Raw genomic sequence first — 20,994 nt, forward strand, 5'->3', positions numbered from 1 at the left:
TTTATTTGCTCTGTTCGTATGTCGTCCAAGCCAGCCGCTTTATTATCTTTCATTTGATGGATCGCGCCTCTCATCTCCTCTAGACAAAAAGAGGTACCTAGAACATCTCTTTCTTCGTCGATATTCCGTTGAGGTCTCACCTTGTTCTTTCTTGATGTCGTCTTACAGTTCATTAGAAGATGATGGGCTATTTGATCGGGTGTGACTTCTGTCATGTTGACTGCCGGAGCAGCGGGATCGTTGCCAAGATTCCGAATCAGCTTCCAGGCACGTCTGCTGTTTTGTTTCATGTCCAGACTCGTGACCAGCTTGCACCACCTTTCCGTTCTGTTGGCGGATATCGCATGTAACATTTCCTCCCCAGCCTGTATTGTCGCTTCCGAGAAAGGGTCTTCTTCATATAGCTGTTCGTATCTTTTAAGTAGGGGTTTAGATTCTTCATTGAGCCCCGCTGTGTACTCAGTTCGACAACCTCTAGGGATAAATTTCCGTGATACTTGCTTTACGATTTCTACAAATTTATCGTATGAATCAGGGCAAGGTTCTAGCTGGGAAACTTCTTGATCCAATGTTTCAGAGAATTTTTCCAAGAGTTTGTGGTAGAGTTTATGTTTTATTAAAATAATTAACAAAATTTCTGTGTAATAACTATATTGTATAATAATTAAACAGAAATTTTTTGAGTAACCAATATAAGCCCATAATAAAAACATTTTGGAAATATGTAGATTGATTTCCGTTTAGTACATGTTATGAGACCGCTCTCATCTGACAAAATTTCTGATTCGGTTTCTTTGCCGATTTCTATTCAAAAATGTTCCCTTTTAGTATGATAAGATTGATCCAAAAGATGCCATAACTCAGACATCCAAAGTGAAAGTTCTCCTCCAACACCAAATTGTTCTATATGGTCCACATAATGTTCAGAAAAAAGTCACACCATTTTGAGCCTCGGGTTTGGGGGGGGGGGGGCGGGAAGAAATCGGTAAATTCGTAATTGTTTGCGTTTTTCGTCAATATTTCTAAAACTATGTGGTTTAGCATGAACAACATTCTATACAAAAATGTTCTACATTAAATTTGAAATAAAAAAAGTGCTATGCATAATACTTCTAAAATGAACGTTTTCAAAGTTACGGAGGTAGTATAGTATAATTGGTCCAAAAAAAGGCCTAATCTAAACATCCAAAGTAAAAGTTTTCCTCCAAAACCAAATTGTTCTATATGGTCCACATATTGTTCAGTAAAAAGTTACACCATTTTAAGTGTCCGGTTTGGCGGGGGGGAGATGGGGGAGAAGTCGGTAAATTAGTAGCTTTTTTTTACGTTTTTCGCCAATATTTCTAAGATTATGCTTTAGCGACAATAATTTTCTATACAAAAATGTTCTACATAAAATTTAAAACAAAAAAGGTCCTATACATAATGGTTATAAAATCAACAATTCCAGAGTTACGGAGAGTGAAATTGGAGGTTTTCGATACTTTTTATATTTTTTGGGCAATTTCCTACTGATTTTCTTTAACAGGATTGGCTTTTATAAACCAAATTTACTATTTCAGTGGCCGATGGTATGTTAGTGATAAGCCCTTGAATAAACGTTGACCACACCACTTAAAATCATCATCAATTGCCCAAAAAATATAAAAAGTATCGAAAACCTCCACTTTTTACCCTCCGTAACAAACTCTGGAACCGTTGATTTTATAACAATTATGTATAGGACCTTTTTTGTTTTAAATTTTATGTAGAACAATTTTGTATAGAATATTGTTTACGCTAAAGCATAGTTTTAGAAATATTGACGAAAAACGTAAAAAAACTACAAATTTACCGACCCCTCCCCCATCTCCCCCCCCCCAACCGGACGCTCAAAATGGTGTAACTTTTTACTGAACCATATGTGGACCATATAGAACAATTTGGTGTTGGAGGAAAACTTTTATTTTTGATGCCTGGGTTAGGCCTTTTTTGGACCAATTATACTATACTACCTCTGTAACTTTGGAACCGCTCATTTCAGAAGGATTATGCATTGGACCTTTTTCATTTCAAATTTAATGTAGAACATTTTTGTATAGAAGGTCGTTCATGCTAAACCGCATAGTTTTAGAAATATTGACGAGAAACGCAAAAAACTACGAATTTACCGATTTCTCCCCCTCTCCCCATCTCCCCCTCCCCCCCCCCCCCCGCCCAAACCCGACGCTCAAAATGGTGTGACTTTTTTCTGAAGATTATGTGGACCATATAGAACAATTTGGTATTGGAGGAGAACTTTCACTTTGGATGTCTGGGTTATGCCATCTTTTGGATCAATCTGATCATACTAAAAGGGAACATTTTTGAATAGAAATCGGCAAAGAAACCGAATCAGAAATTTTGTCAGACGTGAGCGATCTCGTATCATGTACTAAAAGGAAATCAATCTACATATTTCCAAAATGTTTATTTTATGGGCATATATTGGTTACTCAAAAAATTTCTGTTTAATTATTATATGTATATAAATATAGGTATTACAGAGAAATTTTGTAAAATATTTTAATAAAACAAACTCTACCACAAACTCTAAAGCCAGAATATTGTAAAGGTATTTAAATAATTTAGTGCACATAATTAATTGGCACGCGCTTTTGTTATAATTCTACCACATGTTCTTTTTTCTATGTGACCTAATTAATACATACTTCCCGCACAAACACCACTACTAATAATTCATGTTACCAAACTAGTTTGTATTTTACATCTTCCACATTATTGTTAAAATATAATGTTCAACGTAACAGTTTTAGTTCATTCAGAATTATCTGAATCAATATTGCTTCTGAAAATATAAAGTGTCAAAAATGGAAACATTTGAAAAATACGCCAGTTAATGAGAGCAAGAATAGGATACTACCTCCGAATTCTATCCTACTGCATGGATTTTAATGAAATTTTGGGAAAAGCCTTTACTTATCTCCTCATTCAAAGTCTACCCTATGCCGATGTGCGCTTTTATCTTGGCGGGTGTTCCCCCCCCCCTCTGGAGGTGGAAAATGTTTTGGTCAAAATAACGACGGAAATGGCTAGAGAACCCAATTCTAAGCAAAAACTGTTCCATAACTTTTTTTTAAATTCAATACTTTTTGAGTTATTCGTGGTTGAAAATTTGCCATTTTCATTGAAAAACGTCACCTTCTCGGACGGTTTTTTCCGAATACCTTAAAAACTATGCATTTATTAAAAAAAACTATATAAAACATTTATGTAGTTTATAAAAAAGGGGTAAAACAAACACCTAAGATTGGAAACAAAGGCCCGAATATAAAAAAAATAAGTCAGTTAATAAATTTAGCCAGTTATGACTTACACGGCCGAAACAAGACCAGATATAAGCAAAACACGAATACATCTGGAAACCAACGAAATGAAGCTCTTAAGAAGGATTGCTGGGAAAGGACTACAGGATAGGGTAAGAAGTGAGGAAATCAGACGCATATGTGGGGTAGCTTTTGAGACGCAATTTGAGAGCTTGGTTTAATTGCACTTCTGCTGATCTCTTTAGAGCAGCGGTATCGAAACTGCCGAATTGCCGTGATGGTTGCCAACCTTCTTAGAGGAGATGGCACATGAAGAAGAAGATGTGGGGTAGACAATATAAATACCTGGGTAAAGAACAAAAAAGAATAGTGGAATGAGCACATAACAAGATGTCTGAATCAAGGATAGTAAGAATAGCCAGGGACAAGTCACCGTTAAGCAGGAGAAGTATAGGACGCCCAAGGAAAAGATGGAATGACAACTTCAATGGGCAGAATGAAAGGCACCGTTGAAGACAAACAGACAGTACTGCCTATATAAAAGAAGAAGGAGAAGAAGAAGATAAAAAAAGTTATTCGTTTCTTCACAAATCTTCTAATTATAATAAATAAAAAAATATGAAAAAAATTTTTTTAAGAAACGCTTTTCTTTAGTAACGAGTGACTAAAATTAAAAATATTATAAAAATCAACCAAAAAGCAAAAAATAAAAAAAAATTGAAAAAATCTAACACATCCGTCAAAGAAAAGCGTGGCGCGTGTTCATCGAATAAACGGTTTTCGCTCCACGCTTTTCTTTAACAAATGTGTTAGATTTTTCAATTTTTTTTTTTTATTTTTTGCTTTTTGGTTGATTTTTCTATAATATGTTTAATTTTAGTCACTCGTAACTAAAGAAAAGCGTTTCTTAAAAAAAATTTTTTTCATCTTTTTATATTTTTTTGTTAGTCTTACAATTTTCAAACATTAAAATATATCGTCATGTTTATTAAAATATGTATAAAACATAATACAGGGTGTAACAAAAATACAGGTCATAAATTTAATCACATATTCCGGGACCAAAAATAGTTTGATTGAACCTAACTTACCTTAGTACAAATGTGCACATAAAAAGAGTTACAGCCCTTCTAAGTTACAAAATGAAAATCGATTTTTCCAATATATCGAAAACTATTAAATATCTTTTCTTGAAAATGGACATGTGGCACTCCTATGGTAGTAGTATCTTAAGAAAAAATTATAGTGAAATTTGGACACCCCATAAAAATTTTATGGGGGTTTTCTTACTTTAAACCCACCCAAACTTTTGTGTACGTTCTAATTTAATTATTATTGTAGTACTATTAGTTGAACAAAATATTTTAAAAACTTTTTTACCTCTTAGTACTTTTTCGAAAAGTCAGTTTTTATCGAGATATTTCGAATATTTGTCAAATCCACCACATATTTGTATATGGGTAGATAAGTACGATTATGGAGACTAGGTAATATGTAATATGAAAATTTATTTATGATTTACATTTTTAGGTATATTTTGAACCATATTAAAAAAGAAGTAATATCTCGATAAAAAGTGCCTTCTCGAAAAAATACAAAGAGGCAAAAAAGTTTTAAAAATACCGTGTTTAACTAATGGTACTGCAGTAAAAGTTTAATTGGAACATACACAAACATTTGGGGGGTTTAAAGGAACAAAACCCCCATAAAATTTTTATGTAAACATATTACAAAAGAAGCCGCAACTCGATAAAAACTGCCTTATCGAAAAAATACTTAGAGGCAAAAAAGTTTTAGAAATATTGATTTTAACTAATGGTTATGAAAAAACAAAAGATGACATCTTTGAAACACACTCAGTGACCAAAAGATCCACAGGTACTGGTTTAACGACCACTCGTACGAAATCAAACAAGTGAAATAGAGAATGTGGAAAAATCCCCTTACGAACAATTCACACATCCACCATTTCGGGCTGGGATTTTTCCACATTCTCTATTTCATTTGTTTGATTTCGTACGAGTGGTCGTTAAACCAGTACCTGTGGATCTTTTGATCACTGAGTGTGTTTCAAAGATCTACATCTTTTGTTTTTTCATAAACATTATCTTACTTACTCTAAAGTAATTAGGTAATTAAAACTTGAGACTGTCATTTTCAGGTTGGGCGTAGATTTACGGTCCTGCTATGTCTAGGACTCGAATGTTGTTTTTTGATTGGAATGTGTCTAAAGATATTCAACTTCTCATCTTTACCGATGAGCCCAGAGAGGTTGAAGAGGGCGAAACACATTTCTAAGAACTGGTGTTTGGATCTTTGATTCTATTCAAAAAATTTTTACCAGCCCAAAATGGTGGATGTGTGAATTGTTCGTAAGGGGATTTTTCCACATTCTCTATTTCATTTGTTTGATTAACTAATGGTACCACAATAATAATTTCATTGGAACCTACACAAAAGTTTGGGGGGGTTTAAGGGAACAAAACCCCAATAAAATTTTTATTGGGTGCACAAATTTCACTATAATTCTTTTTTAAGATGTTCCTGCCATAAGCATGCCACATGTTCATTTTCAATAAAAAATCTCTAATAGTTTTCGATATATTCGAAAAAATCGATTTTTATTTTGTAACTTCAAAGGGCTGTAACTTTTTTTGTGTGCATATTTGTACTAAGGTAAATTAGGTTCATTCGAACTATTTTTGGTCTCAAAATATGTGATTTAATTTATGACCTGTATTTTGGTTACACCCTGTATATGATGTACTAACATGAAAAGTGGTCGGAATCGGCAAAAAATTTGAAACTTTATTGTTAATTAATGAAGCATAACGTAAACAATTAACGTAAATAGTGAAATTATGTATTGTTCATATCATTATCTATACAATCCGTAAAAGTTTCAAGTTTTTACATTGTAAAAAATAAGAGAATTTAAGCGTTTTCCATTAAAATCGTTTTTTTTTTATTTAAACAATTAATAAACATGAAAAAAATTTTTTATTGACTATTCGTGTATTGTTCCCGCGAATGCATATGTCTGCAAATTTTCATTAATTTGTATTGAAGAAAAGGCAGTCAAATTAACGTCTAAACATTTGACGCAAACTATTGAACTAAATAAAAGCGTTTAAAAAGAGATAGGGTCGGTGAAGAGTTTTTTTTTTTGTACATGATCAAGTCGGTGTAGTCAACTGGAAATAACACAGAAACGGTCGAGTTTAGGTGTATAATTGCCAACAATACCTTTTTTCTACGAGCGTGCAAAAATGTCTACTTTCGCGCACGCATTTTAGTTTAGAAAGTTTCACTTTTCCGCACGCGTGTTACTTTTCCGCACGCGGTTTTTACTTTTCCGCATGCGTGTTAATTTAGATATGTTAATATGGCCTTAAAGTAATTATAATACATGCAATTATCTAATATTTAGGTATTAGTTCCTGTATTAATGAAATTAACGTGACAATTCGATGAAATAAAATTATTTTGACATAATATTCGAAAGTCAAATCGGTAGACAATAACAGTCGTTTTGAATCATCGTCATGGAAACCAAGATCGTCGTCATGCTAACTAATTATATTGAAAGTTTGGTTTTGACAACCTTGTCAAAGAATTAATTTGTGTATGTATTTTCATATTAATTAAAGTAATTGATTAAGATTTGGTAATTTTTTACAGACTCTTAGAAAAAATATTGTTCCTAACTCTTGCAGAAAGTCTCTTTTCCGCACTCGACTGCTTGCCGAACTCCCGCTTGGCGTCGTTCGGCAAACTGCAGTCGTGTGCGGAAAAGACTCTTCTGCACTTGTTAGGAAAGTAACTATTGCAGTGCTTGAAAAGGCCTTTAAAATGAATAATATTAAATGTCGATTACATTCAAACTAAGCGAGATATGCTGCAAAAAATTTGATGAGAGGTCTGAAGTCTATTTAACCCCGCATCCACCAGCATTCAAATGCATCATTTTCCTTTTAGAATAGCTTTTAAAATAGTGTAGTTTTTAGGATAAAAAATTTGGACGGGTTGAAATGAATGGTTTTTAAAAAAAGTAAGATCAAATTATAGAGCGCATTTTTAAATTTTCTTAAAAATCTTCCTTTTTCTCCATGTAACTTGAAAATGATAAGAGATACAGTAATGAGAAACAAAACCAAAATTTTCATCTAAAAAAACCCTACATTTTTGTACGGTATCTTTTTTTTGTATCTCTTATCATTTTCGAGTTACATGAAGAAAAGGGACGATTTTTAAGGAAATTTAAAAATGCGCTCTTTAATTATTTGATTTTATTTTTTTTTCAAAAACCATTCATTTTAAAGCCGTCCAAACTCTTTGAACATATAACTAGCACTATAATAAAAGGTATTGTAAAAGGAAAACGATACATTTAAATTCTGGTGGTTGAGGGGTTAACTATACTTCTCATTTTTTTCTTAAAATACATTAGTCATCAATTTTTTTGCAGCATATCTCGTTTAGTTTGAATGTAATCGAATATTGCTAATTTTAAAGCTCTTTTCAAGCACTACAAAAGGTGTTGGTAGCATTATACAGTAAAACCTGTCAGTAACGGCCACTAAAAATGAACGAACTATTGGCCGCTATAGAAAGGTGGCCGGTATTGCCAGTTTGTTTAGTCCAGAAATACATAAAAGATAATTGGAACTTTTTTTATTTTATTATAAAAAGCAAATATAATTCTATATATGAACGGACTCTACTAATACTACGAAAAAGGAGATGTTTTAAGCTTTGTTGAAGAATTTTTCAATTCACCAAAAAAAAATGCCAAACGTTCAATCACGAATAACTCAAAAATATTGAGTTTTCAAAAAAAAATAGACAGTTCTTGCTTAGAATTAGGTTATCTAGCCACTTCCGTGGTTATTTTGACCAAAAAATTTTACACCTCCTTAAAGGGGTGGGAACCGCCCCCAAGATAAAATCGCCATAATATATTATAGGGTATACTTTGTTTCTTGAGCTACTCCCTACTTACGGTGAAAGGTCGAGATGTGATTGATATATTGGAGTATTTTTAAAGTAAATATTCCATCAAAGGTTAGAGCGTTAGAGATAATATTTTTCGAATAGTTTTTAAACACAACATGTACATATTTCTACAATTTAAAAAGATTACAAGATATTCTATTAAGGTTCTTCCCTATATTAATTTTAATTTCTGTCTTTATTATTTTTAAAATTATTAAGATTATCATCATTTTAAAAGCATAAATTAGTCATTTTTTTTCGCCGTCTCTCCTTTCTTCCCTTTTCTAGTGACATTCCCGTTTTACTAATTTTGCTATTATTTAATTTTCAAGAATTTTTATAAAATATCTGAACCAATCTACTTTTTGCCCCTTTATAAGGCTTGTTCTCTTTACATATTACTATTAAACTTTCTATTTCTTGATTTGTTCTTCTTCTCTACCCAATTTCTCTATATATTCCTCCATAAATTGCTCTAATTGTTTCCGCATAATATATTTCAAGCTGATCTATTTTGCCTTAAATTTATCTGCACATACCATCAAATTAAAATTTATTGAAATCAAATAAAATTAAGAAATAAAATAAATTTAATTAATTTGTAATCAAATTAAAATTGAAAAAAAAATTGTCAGTGTTTTATTATTGGAATAAATGAACTTCCCTCAGGTAATGACCGAATCCATCACCAATTCTTAATTTAATTAATGCAGGGACTTTAATTTCATTTGGAACTCTTGGAAGCAGTGGTGGAGAAGATAGTTTTGCAATATCCCAGTCTATGATTTCAGTGTAATTCTGTGCTTAAAAACTTAAAGTAGGAGGGATAAAATTTCTAATACCCTCGGCTTTAGTCTGTCTGACTTTTAACACTCTATGTGTTTCGTTTCGTCAAATATTATTGCTATCAGTAGGTTCTCACGATGAGCAAAGTACGCGTTTATTTCAATGACAGGAACCACTTTCTTAAGCTCCTCAGACAAATTTAATATGCAGTCGTTACAACTGCTCTGTAGTCATGAACAGGCACTAAATAAGATTCTTGTTGCACCTTATCGCAAACCAGACAGGCATATAAGATGTTAAAATAATTATCACAATGTCCTTTAAAGCATCCGATGGGTTTTCAGTGCTCGCAGAAATTCTAAGAATTCTGAAAGTAAAGATGATTCAGATTTTATTACAGCACAGGGCCCCCAATATGTGCCTATACGTACATATTTCGATTTTAAATAAATCTCATCAGAGCACCTCTGTGGAACAACACTTTCCGCCTCTTTTAACTTTACATTCTAAGAATTTTATTCGCGCAGGTGAGCCATCTAGCATGTGAAATCAACCCGGGATTACGATTTGATAAATAATTTGGAACAATGCCGGTTTCAACTGCTTGACTTAAATCAAAGAAATATCTTTGGTCCTTGCTCAAGGTTGGTCTGTACACTTCTGGTATTTCAAAATGAATTTTTTTGAAAACTAATTACACTAAGCTTTTCACAATCAATTAGTTTCTGGCCCATCGGTCCACTGAAAGATTTTGGGCCGGCTATGGCACCGTCTAGATGAACAAATAGATGCCTAAATGGTAATTTATTGAAGTGAAGCCAACAGCTGGCCCACAGAAGCAGTCGTGCAACATGAACCTCAAATTTTCTAATAGTACCTACCATATTTCCATCCAAGATTGGTATTTATACCATCACAACCAACCAAATCTTCTACTGAAATATAATGTTTAGAATGACCTGACCATATAGAAGCTACAATTTCCTTAGCACATCCGGATCTTGGAGTCACATGGCCTACATAATGTTAGGGATTGACTTGAGCTGAGCCGAGCCGAGCCAACCCGAGCAGAACCAAGCTTTTGACAAGCTTGAATTTCGAGCCGAGCTCGAGATAGAAGCTCTTCGAGCTCGGGTAAGGTTGCAGGTTGAGCTCGGGTTAGGTTGCAGGTTGAGCTCGGGGCTCGTGTCGGCTCAGCTCGAATTATTCGAGTCGAGTCGAGCCGAGCCTAGCTCAATAATTAATATAAAATTTAACATCTCTAATAATCTTTTTTACTTAGTTTAGCCCAGCAAGAGAATAGTCAAATATAAAAAATAATAAGAAATGCACTAAGTTCTTTCCAGATATAACTACTCTGCCATAGTGACGTTAGGAGACAAGACAAGTGAAATAGTTTTCTATTAGGTTAATTAAAATAGGTGAAATTAAAAATCTTTCCTTCACACTTACTCTGAATTACTTATTCTCAAAAAAATATATCAGTCGTGGTAATGAATTAGAAAACGTATTAGAGTAATAGTTAAAATATTGACAAGCTCGTTAAGGAAAGCTCGGCTCGTTACGGATACTGCTCGGCTCGGCTCAGCTCGGTTCGCAAAATACAAACCGGCTTGAGCTCGTCAAACAAGCCAAGCTTTAAGCTAAGCTCGAGCTTTTGACCATCCCTAACCACTGTGATATTCCAAGTACTCCACAGCCCACATTATGAGTCCTGCATGGTTCAATATTATGTATTATGCTCAATTATGTCATTGTATGTGTAGTCATAAACCTGTGACGAATTTATAACTGAGGCCGGCCCTGCCCCGTGCAGTAAACAAACAACGGCGCCACGTCATTGACGAGTAATTTCTCCACTAAGACAGAATATTCCAGATGATGGGCGGAGACCTGTCTCAGGCGTTCGAAATGTTTTCGAAGCAGAGCCGTATCTATATAAGTGGATGATTTTAAGCAGAAGTCAGTTATCGACGCGTAATAATATTATTGTATTCGAATCGAGTTGTGCGTCGTGTGTTTTGAAATGTATTAGTTATCGGAATTATTATGTTTATTTAGTAAAATCATAAATTTGAGTTTGTAAATAAATTAGATATATTAGTTTGAGTTATTTGTAACTATTTAAATAAATTAAATAAGTGGTGTGAAATAAAAGAATATAAAGTAAGTCTTCCTTTATTTAAATTAAGCCTAAAAACATAAATAACAAAATAGAAAAGTCAGTTTCATAACAGTGGTATCAGAAGTGGAATAAAAAATCAACATAAATTTTCGAGTTAAATACAGTGTTGAATCTTTAATCATAACCAAATATAAATCGTAATAAACAAAGTGTGTGACCATGTCTTCACAGCATAAGCAGAAAATTACTGATCTGCTCGTTAAGGAGCTAGGCAACGAGTTAGAAGAGAGAGACATGGACACTACTGGGAAAAAGGCTGATCTAGTCGAACGTCTAAAGAACGCTCTGCAATAAGAGGGTCAAGATCCAGAAACCTATTTGTTTGAAGACAAGCATGCTGCTATGATCTCGTCAATTTCGAAGGTTTCTGGCGAAATCTCCCAAGTTTCGACAGACATTGTCTCGTTAGAGAACAAAGTTTCGGCGGATATAACATCATTAGAACATAAAGTTTCTAGTGAGATTTTGAAAGTTCCGACTCACGAGATCTCCGCTTGCATCTCTAAAGTCACCTCCGATTTTGACGACAAGATACCATCCCTAAAATCTACTTTTGAAGAAAAGATCAAAGAAATGGAAAAGAAAATGGAGGAAACGGAAAAGTAGACAAAAGGGTGGAACCCACCTTAACAGGCATTAAAGATGATGAAACCAAATACAAATTGGAGTCACGGCCGATAGTTGAAGGGAGTGTAAGTCATGCTCGTGTTAAGGTGCCAAATTTCGACGAAAAGTCATCATGGAACAACTACATGAAACAGTTCGAATCGACGGCCAGAGCGAACGGACGGTCCGAAAAAAAAGGCTGTAAACCTTACTATTGCTCTTCGAGGCCACGCTTTGGATGTCCTCTACACCATAGCCGTAGAGGAGACAGATGACTTCGAACAGCTCAAAAAGAGACTGAATATGCGAATCGTGCACGAATATTTAGAGCATGTCTATCAGTCGCGTTTTAAAAATCGAAGAAAAAAGAAAGATGAAGCTGTGCAAGAATACAAGGCAGATATTGCCAGGTTAGTACGATATGCATATCCAACAGTTCCCGAAGACATGATGGAAATGTTGGCTGTGCAAACGTTCATTGATGGCCTTCGTGATCATGAAATGCAAATAACACTGCGATTAGCTCGTCACAAGTCGCTGGTCGATGTCTTGTCCGCCGCCCTCGAATACGAATCAGCTACCCAAGCCTCTGATGGGTACAGTAAAGTTAGGACTGTGAAAGAGGAACAGGATGAGGACAAACTTGACCAGCTTGTTAATATGACGAAAGACATTTCATCCAATAAAATGAAGACCATAAGGTGCTGGAATTGTGGTGAAATAGGACACGTACGGGGTTCATGTAAGTACCCTAGGTACAATGGCAATCAAGAAACTCACCAGCGGGAAAACTAGAACGGGTCGGCCTTAGGGGGGCAGCTTCGACCCGCAACTTTTCCAAAGACCCTCTCATACTAATAGCTTCTTTGAAATGTCGTGAAGATAGGGTATATGTAGATGGAGAAGTAAATGGTGAAAAGTATACATTGTTGGTGGATACCGGAGCGACCAGGACCATTATACGACCGTCAGTTATAAACAGATGTAAGAAACTCTTACCAACCAGGTTGCGACTGCGGACTGCCACAGGTGAAAGTGCTAACACATACGGAGACATCCAGATACAATTAGGGATTGGAGCAAAAAAGTTCGTCCAGCCTGTCATAGTTGCAGACATCGAAGAAGATATTATATTAGGAATGTACGTAATGAATTTGCATATATTTCAATTGAATTTTAAGAATCGAATGACAGCACTGTGCTAGCAGTCATTAAAGAAGATACAGTTGTGCCTGTGAGGAGTGAAACAATCATAGTAGCAAGGCTACAGGAAATTGTAGAAAAGGAACACCTGTTATGATCCAGCCATGGAACCACGACGAGGAGGTTGGCCGAGGAATCTTAATTGGAAAGGAATTGGTTACTTCTGCTAAAGAAATTACCGTGAGATTGATTAATGTCAATGACTACCCGGTGACCATCAAGAAGGAGACAAAAGTAGGAACTTGTGTACCCGTGACATCCATAATCCGTCAGACGACAACATCAGATAATTCCAACGACAAGTTCGACCAAATGGTTGCAGTTGCAAGCCAATCTCTAAATCAAGTGTATTTCAAATCATTCGTACCGAAAGGAAGAAAGACAGGAAGAACGACAGTTGTCGAACATACAATTGACACTGGTACCGCTCGGCCAACTCGTTAAACAGCTCAAAGATTACCACAGGCGAAGAGAGAGGAAGCTGAAAAGATTGTTCAAGAAATGAAGAAAGACGGGAAAGACACAACCTTCTACGAGCCAATGGGTCTCTCCGGTGGTCCTGGTCAGAAGAAAGATGGAACTACGAGGTTCTGTGTGGACTACCGTTTGTTGAATAATGTTACCAAGAATGACAGTTATCCTCTGCTTCGGATCGACGACACGTTGGACACATTGGCTGGAAGTAAATTGTTTTCTACGTTGGACTTGAAGTCTGGATATTGGCAGGTAGAAATGGATCCAGTGGAAAAGGATCAGACAGCCTTCACTACAGGATCTGGATTATGGGATTTCAACGTTATGCCGTTTGGACTCTGTAATGCTCCTGCGACATTTGAGGAGCTTATGGAAAACGTGTTGAGAGAGTTATCTTGGAAAACGTGCCTGGTGTATTTAGACGACATGATCGTTTTGGGGGAGACATTTGAAGACAACCTGAAGAATTTAGAAGACGTTTTTAATGGACATAAAGCTGTCCAGTTAATGTTAAACCCCAAGAAATGCCAGCTATTTCAAAGTAAGTAAATTATTTAGGTCATATAGTCAGCAAAGAAGGAGTAGCCGTGGATAAAGTAAAAATCGATTCTATTAAGGAATGGCCTGAACCAACTGATAAACATCAAGTGAGAAGTTTTCTGGGACTATGTACTTACTACCGGAGATTCATTAAGAAGTTTGCAGATATCGCTAAGCCATTAACGCGACTTACAGAGGAAGCAAGGGATTATTGCTGGGATGGAGAGTGCCAAACGGCATTTGAAACCTTGAAGAGGCATTTAATTACAGCGCCAATACTAGGGTATCCACTGCCCGAAGGAGAGTTCATATTAGATACGGATGCAAGTAATGTGGGAATTGGAGGAGTGTTGTCTCAGATTCAAGGAGGACAGGAACGAGTTCTGGGATATTTTAGTAAAGTGCTTTCAAAATGTAAACGAAATGACTGCGTGACGAGAAGAGAACTTCTAGCAGTAGTAAAATCAGTGGAACACTTTTATCAGTACCTCTATGGAAGGAAGTTTCTAATCCGAACCAACCATGCCGCCCTTAAATGGTTGATGCAGTTTTAGAATCCAGAGGGTCAGATAGCCAGATGGATTGAACGACTTCAAGAATACGATTTCAAGATCGAGCATCGGGCCGGAGTTAGCCACAGAAACGCTGATTCTCCGGTGGACGCCTACCAAGACCAAGAAAGAACAAGCGAAAAATCCAGTTTTACAGACGATTCGAAAATGGAAAGAAGAAAATCGTCGACCATCTTGGCAAGAGATATCAAGTCTAGGCTCAGCAGTTAAGACGTATTGGGCCCAGTGGGACTCATTTATCTTGGAAGATATCTTGCTTAAACGAGAAATGGAAAACGATGATGGTTCAGCGACGAGAACACAGTTGGTGATTCCAAAGGTCAGAGTAGCCGAACTGCTTCGTCAGTTATACGACAGTTCATCAGGAGGACATTTTGGTGTAAAGAAAACCCTTCAGAGAGTTCGGGAACGGTTTTATTGGATAAATAGTTCCGACGATGTAAAGGACTGGTGTAAGAAATTACTACCTTTGCTCTGAGTAACGGGCCTTACCGGAGAAGAAAGGCTCCTATGAGACAGTATAATGTTGGAAGTCCGTTTGAAAGAATAGCTTTGGATATTGCCGGGCCATTTCCAGCAAAGTGAAAATGGATGCAAATACATGTTAGACGTAATGGATTACTTTACGAAATGGGTTGAGATCTACGCAATTCCGGACCAGAAAGCCGCCACTATTGCAGATGTGTTAATCAAAGACTGTATCAGCCGATTTGGAGTGCCTCTGGAGATCCATAGTGATCAAGGAAGGAACCTTGAGAGCGATCTATTTCAGGGAATCTGTGATAGACTACGCATGAAGAAGACAAGAACTACGGCCTATCATCCGCAATCGGATGGAATGGTGGAGCGTATAATTAAGACAGTCGGCAAGTATTTGACAAATATGGTGTCCAATCATCAGCGAGACAGGGATCAGTACCTTCCGTTTTTCGCAATGGCCTATAGATCTGCTGTTAATGAATCAACGGGCCAAAAACCAGCAAAAGTCCTATTAGGACGCGAGATGCGTCTACCCTGTGATTTAGAGTTTGGATGTCGACCTGGAGAAGATGTGACTGGTGAGGATTATGTGAACGAATTGCGAAGAAGAATGGACGATATATACGAGTTGGTCCGCTCTCATCTTCAAATCGCTAGCGACCGAATGAAGAAACGATACGATACCCAAGCCGAGAAGGGATGTTTCAATGAGAACAACAAAGTCTGGCTTTATAATCCAAAGAAGCGAACAGGTTGTTCCCCAAGTTGCAGCAGTTCTGGGTAGGCCTGTACCTCACTGTCAAGGAAATTAATGACGTTATCTACCGAATAAGCAAGATTCCTAAGGGAAAGCCGATGGTAGTCCACCATAACCGGTTGGCACCGTACGAGGGAGACCACGACGTAGATGAAGAAGTGGAAGTAAACCGAGTTCGAGAAATACCTGACCTCACGTTTGAGGAGTTCATGGGGGCCTATGGGGGTACCGGTAAAGCGAGACATGGTATTACCACTGAATAAAAGCGAGATCTACTCGCACTTCCCGACGGCTATTCACTGGCCCATACCATCCCGGCCAGTATCAAAGACGCACGAGAGTTGGCATCCGCCGTTCGAAGGAAGTTTGGTTGAGTTGCAGAACTCCAATGCCAATTGCCAGCTCCTGACAAAGCATAGAAACTCCAAGATGCATCACGTTACCTATTCTATCTGGTAACAAAAGACACTGTCCATGATCAACCTACCTACCAAGATGTATGGGATGCATTATTTCAATTGAGAGAGCACGTGTTGGAGCTCGACTTACAAAAGTTAGCCATGCCAAAGTTAGAATGCCGCCAATTACACTGGAGAGTTGTCCGAAATATGGTGGAAGAAATTTTCAAAGACACTGATGTCCAGGTATAAATCTGTTGCAATCCTCATGGTTACTGGTGCGAAGCGAAGACCGTCCCTTTCCACTTTTATACAACTGGGAGTTGTAAAAGTGGGTCCAGTTGCAGATACCATTATCCAATTCGAGTCCCGACAAGGTTCCAGGAGGAACGATCTCTTAAGGAGGGGGCAATGTGACGAATTTCTAACTGAGGCGGGCCTTGCCTCTAGCAGTAAACAAACAACGGCGCCACGTCGTTGACGAGTAATTTCTCCGCTAACCCAGAATATTCCAGATGATGGGCGGAGCCTTATATATAAGCGGATGATTTTTAAGCAGAAGTCAGTTATCGACGCGTAATAATATTATTGTATTCGGATCGAGTTGTGCGCCGTGTATTTTGAAATATACTATTTATCGGAATTATTATGTTTAGTTAGTAAAATCATAAATTTGAGTTTGTAAATAAATTAGATATGTTAGTTTGAGTTATTTGTAACTATTTAAATAAATTAAATAAGTGGTGGAAAATAAAATAATATAAAGTAAGTCTTCCTTTATTTAAATTATACTTAGTGCCTTAAAACATAAATAATAAAATAGAAAAGTCAGTTTCATAACACACCTATGGATTTTAATCCAAACCAAATTTATTTTTTGTTGCTGAAAATAGCTAAAATTTCAAATTTTTATTGATTTTGATTGATGTTGCGGGATCGGAAGATATTAATTAAATGCGTAAAATTAATTTTGTTATTATCCCACCATGCAAATTTAAATAAATTTTACAACAGTGATAAATAAAACGGATCTCCGTTGCGGAATCGGAAGATAAAGTCCGATTTGAATTTTTTTTTGCTTTTCTTGTAATCACCAATCACAACTTTTCTATCAGAAAAGAACATACAGTATCTCAGCCACAAATTTCCCCTTAATATGTTCTTCCTAGATGCCTTTCCCATGACGTGAGATCATTATTTGTAATGTAAAAGTTGAGTTCACAGTTTTTTCTATTGCATCCAAGTCGGAGATGTCTTTTATTTATCTAAATATTGCAAGATGTAGGTAATATTTTATCACGTTATTGGGCTATTCCTGTACATAAATTACAAGTAAAGCATATGAGAAATCGGGAAAATTCCTTGTATTCATTCATATTATTTATTAACAATGTTGTTATAGTAGCTATATTAAAAACATATGTTGTATATAAACCTAAGTATAAATCCTTTATTTTTGTGGGTGGACTGTTTAAATTGGTCATTAGCGTACCCACTAATAGTTAATATTATATTTGCCTGAAATTTCTCCTAACTTTATCTTACCACATAAAATCTGGTGCAAGTTAGATCTCATCAAAACTTGATACGATCAATATGCACTTTTAGTAAAACACAAGACACTGAAACACAAAACACTCATTCTCTTATGGAACAGCGGATAGTAGTTTGCAACCATCAGCTCCTAATGAGAAATAAATTTCTTCAACGTTTATACGAAGGTTACCTACCCCTTAATATGTCTAACTTGCAACGCCAGAGTTAAGAAATTTTATTATTAACGTTGATGTATCTGTTTAATATTTAGTATAGAGGAGTCAATGTAGATCGAAAACTTGCATTGTTTCGAGATAACCCAAATAGTCCATTCTTTCACGGTTTTTGCTCTAAATTTTAAAGAACCGCTTGGAATGACATGAAATTTGGCGTGCTTATAGCTTACATGTCAAAGAAAAAAAGTAATATTGTGCCGATGTATGCTTTTGCCTTGGGGGAAAAATATATGTTCAAAATAAGTCCGGAAATGGGTAAACTGACTAATTTTAAGTAACTTTTGTTCTATAGAGCTTTTTCGCCAAGTCAACACTTTTCGAGTTATTTGCGAGTGAATATGTTCATTTTTCAACAAAATAACCACATTTTTAGACGATTTTTCGCAAATAACTCAAAAAGTAAGAATTTTGTCCCAAAAACGTTCTTAGCAAAAATATAGCTTATAAAAAAGTAAAAAAATGGTGTACGCGTTCGGTATCTGGATCTCGTAGAACCAGAGTTATAGCCAATGAAAAATAAATTCATATTCACCAAATTTCAAATAGAATATTTCGACGTGAAATATCCAAAAAATTAAGCACTTTTTGGGGAAAACCCATTATAACTTTTTTAAAGTGTTTAAAAAAGCTTTATTTCTGTTTTTACAAAAAGTTTCTAGCATTCAATTTAAGCAAGTTACGCTCAAAATTAAGTTGGTCCCTTTTGGTTTTGCAAAAAAAAATCGGGAAGACAAACCCCTAATTAGCAACTTAAATGAAATTAGTCGTTACCGCTCCACAAATTATTTTACTTATGTTGTGCTTATATGATCTGTAGGTTTCATCGATTCAAAGTGATTATTTTTGAAAAAGTGTGGTTTCAAAATAAAATTTTTAAAAATTTAAATTTTGAAATATATGCTTTTTTTCAAAACAACTTAAAAATTGTTAGAGATACCAAAAATCTCGAAAAACAAAAAATGTCAGATTTGCTTTTCTGAATATCATGTATTTTTTTGTTTTTCTGTTAGACAAAAATTGATTAAGATTTGTTGTTTCTAAATTTGGATATATTCGTGATCAGTGACTCGTTCAACCCCTTTTAACTACAGCCCTTTCAATAATAAGGACTTTGAGCCGGTGAAACTTACAGATCATATTATATACGATATATACACGAGTCAAGAAACTTGTAAAGTCGTAACGATTAAGTTAATTTAAGATACTAATTAGGAGGTGATTTTCTCGATTTTTTTACCAAAACCAAAAGGGACTAACTTTATTTTGAGTGTAACTTGTTTAATTTTGATGCTAGAAATTTTTTTTATAAAACAAAAATGAAGCTTTTTTTAAACACTTTAAATAAATTGTAATGAGTTTTCCCCGAAATGTGCATCATTTTTGGTTATTTCACGTTAAAGTATTCCATTTGGAATTTGACGAATATGAACCTATTTTTCATTAGCTATATCTCTGCTTCTACTGGGTGTAGAGACGTGATGTATAAACCATTTTTTTGAATTTTTTTAATAAGAATAGCTGTATTTTTGCTAAGAATATTTTACCGACAAAAAACTTACTATTTGAGTTGTTTGCGAAAAACCGTCTAAAAGCGTGGTTATTTTGTTGAAAAAATGAACATATTCACTGCCAAATAACTCGAAAAGTATTGACTTAGTGAAAAAACTCTATAGAACAAAATTTACTTAAAATTAGCCAGTATATCCATTTCCTGACTTTCTTTGGACGAATATTTTTCACCCTCAGGAGGGGGTGGAAACCACCCCAGGGCAAAAGCACATATCGGCACAATATAATTTTTTTTCTTTGAGTTGTTAGCTATGTGTATGCCAAATTTCATGTCAGTCCAAGCGGTTCTTTAAAATTTAGAGGTTTTGCAATATTTTACCGTTAAAGAACGGAATAAAACAAGCTTATATTTTTCTAAAACCTTTTTTGATAGTTTATATATTTTAAAGCAAAAGGTTCTACTCACAGATTTAGCCGCTAATTGTTTATGGTAGTGGAGCAAAGTATGCTAAATTTGCAGTTACTCGAGCGTTATGGGGACCTATTAGGTTGTGATTATTAGGTCCTAAAATCAAAAAAATTCTTTTTTTCCATTTTAGGGGCGGTTTTAATTTTTAAAATTTAATTTTCGAAAAAATAATTCGAAAAAATGTCTGGAATAAAAGTTGCTTATTTTTACGTAAAGAATCCAAACATGCAATAAAAATTTGGGGGTCATATTTAAGATTGTAAGGTAATCCCCCACCCCACCTCCGTGGGGGGTCATGTTTAGTATCAATCGGTAGATTTTTCAAAAATATTTTGAAAAATGTATTTTGCAGTTTTTCGATCTGATGTTCATTTTGCGAAATATGGCGGGGTTTGTATGTAAAATTTTAAATTTACCCCCTCCCCTCACCGATTTTTGAAAAATATTGAAGACGTATTTTTTAGTTTTTCAATCTGACGTTCATTTCGCGAAATATTCGCTTTTTTTGTGAAATTTTTGACTTACCCATTTCCTTACGCCCCCTCAAATCGTCAGATTTTTTAAATATACACTCTTTTGCATGTACTTAACTTACCTTATCTTAATCTGACAATTTCGAGTATTTTTAAGGATAGATTTTTTTTTTCGGGCTTCCCTTAACGAACTTCCCTGTGGTAATATCCAATATATGGTAGAGGTACATCTGCAGAGTACCAGGTTTCTCCCCATATGATAATCTGACGCGCTCGAGTAACTGAAAAATTCCCGCTTGGGCTCCCCTACCATTATTAATTTCTAAAAAAATAAAAACTGTTTTTTAAAAATACTTTTAAAAATATCAGTGAACTCATCATTTTACTTTAAAAATGTTTCTATTTTCTTTTTGATTATGCTGAATTTGAATCTGACATTATAATTTGAAAATTAAAAAAAATTGAGGACT

Source organism: Diabrotica virgifera, chromosome 5 (genome assembly GCF_917563875.1).
Source record: "Diabrotica virgifera virgifera chromosome 5, PGI_DIABVI_V3a".
Lineage (NCBI taxonomy): Eukaryota > Metazoa > Arthropoda > Insecta > Coleoptera > Chrysomelidae > Diabrotica > Diabrotica virgifera.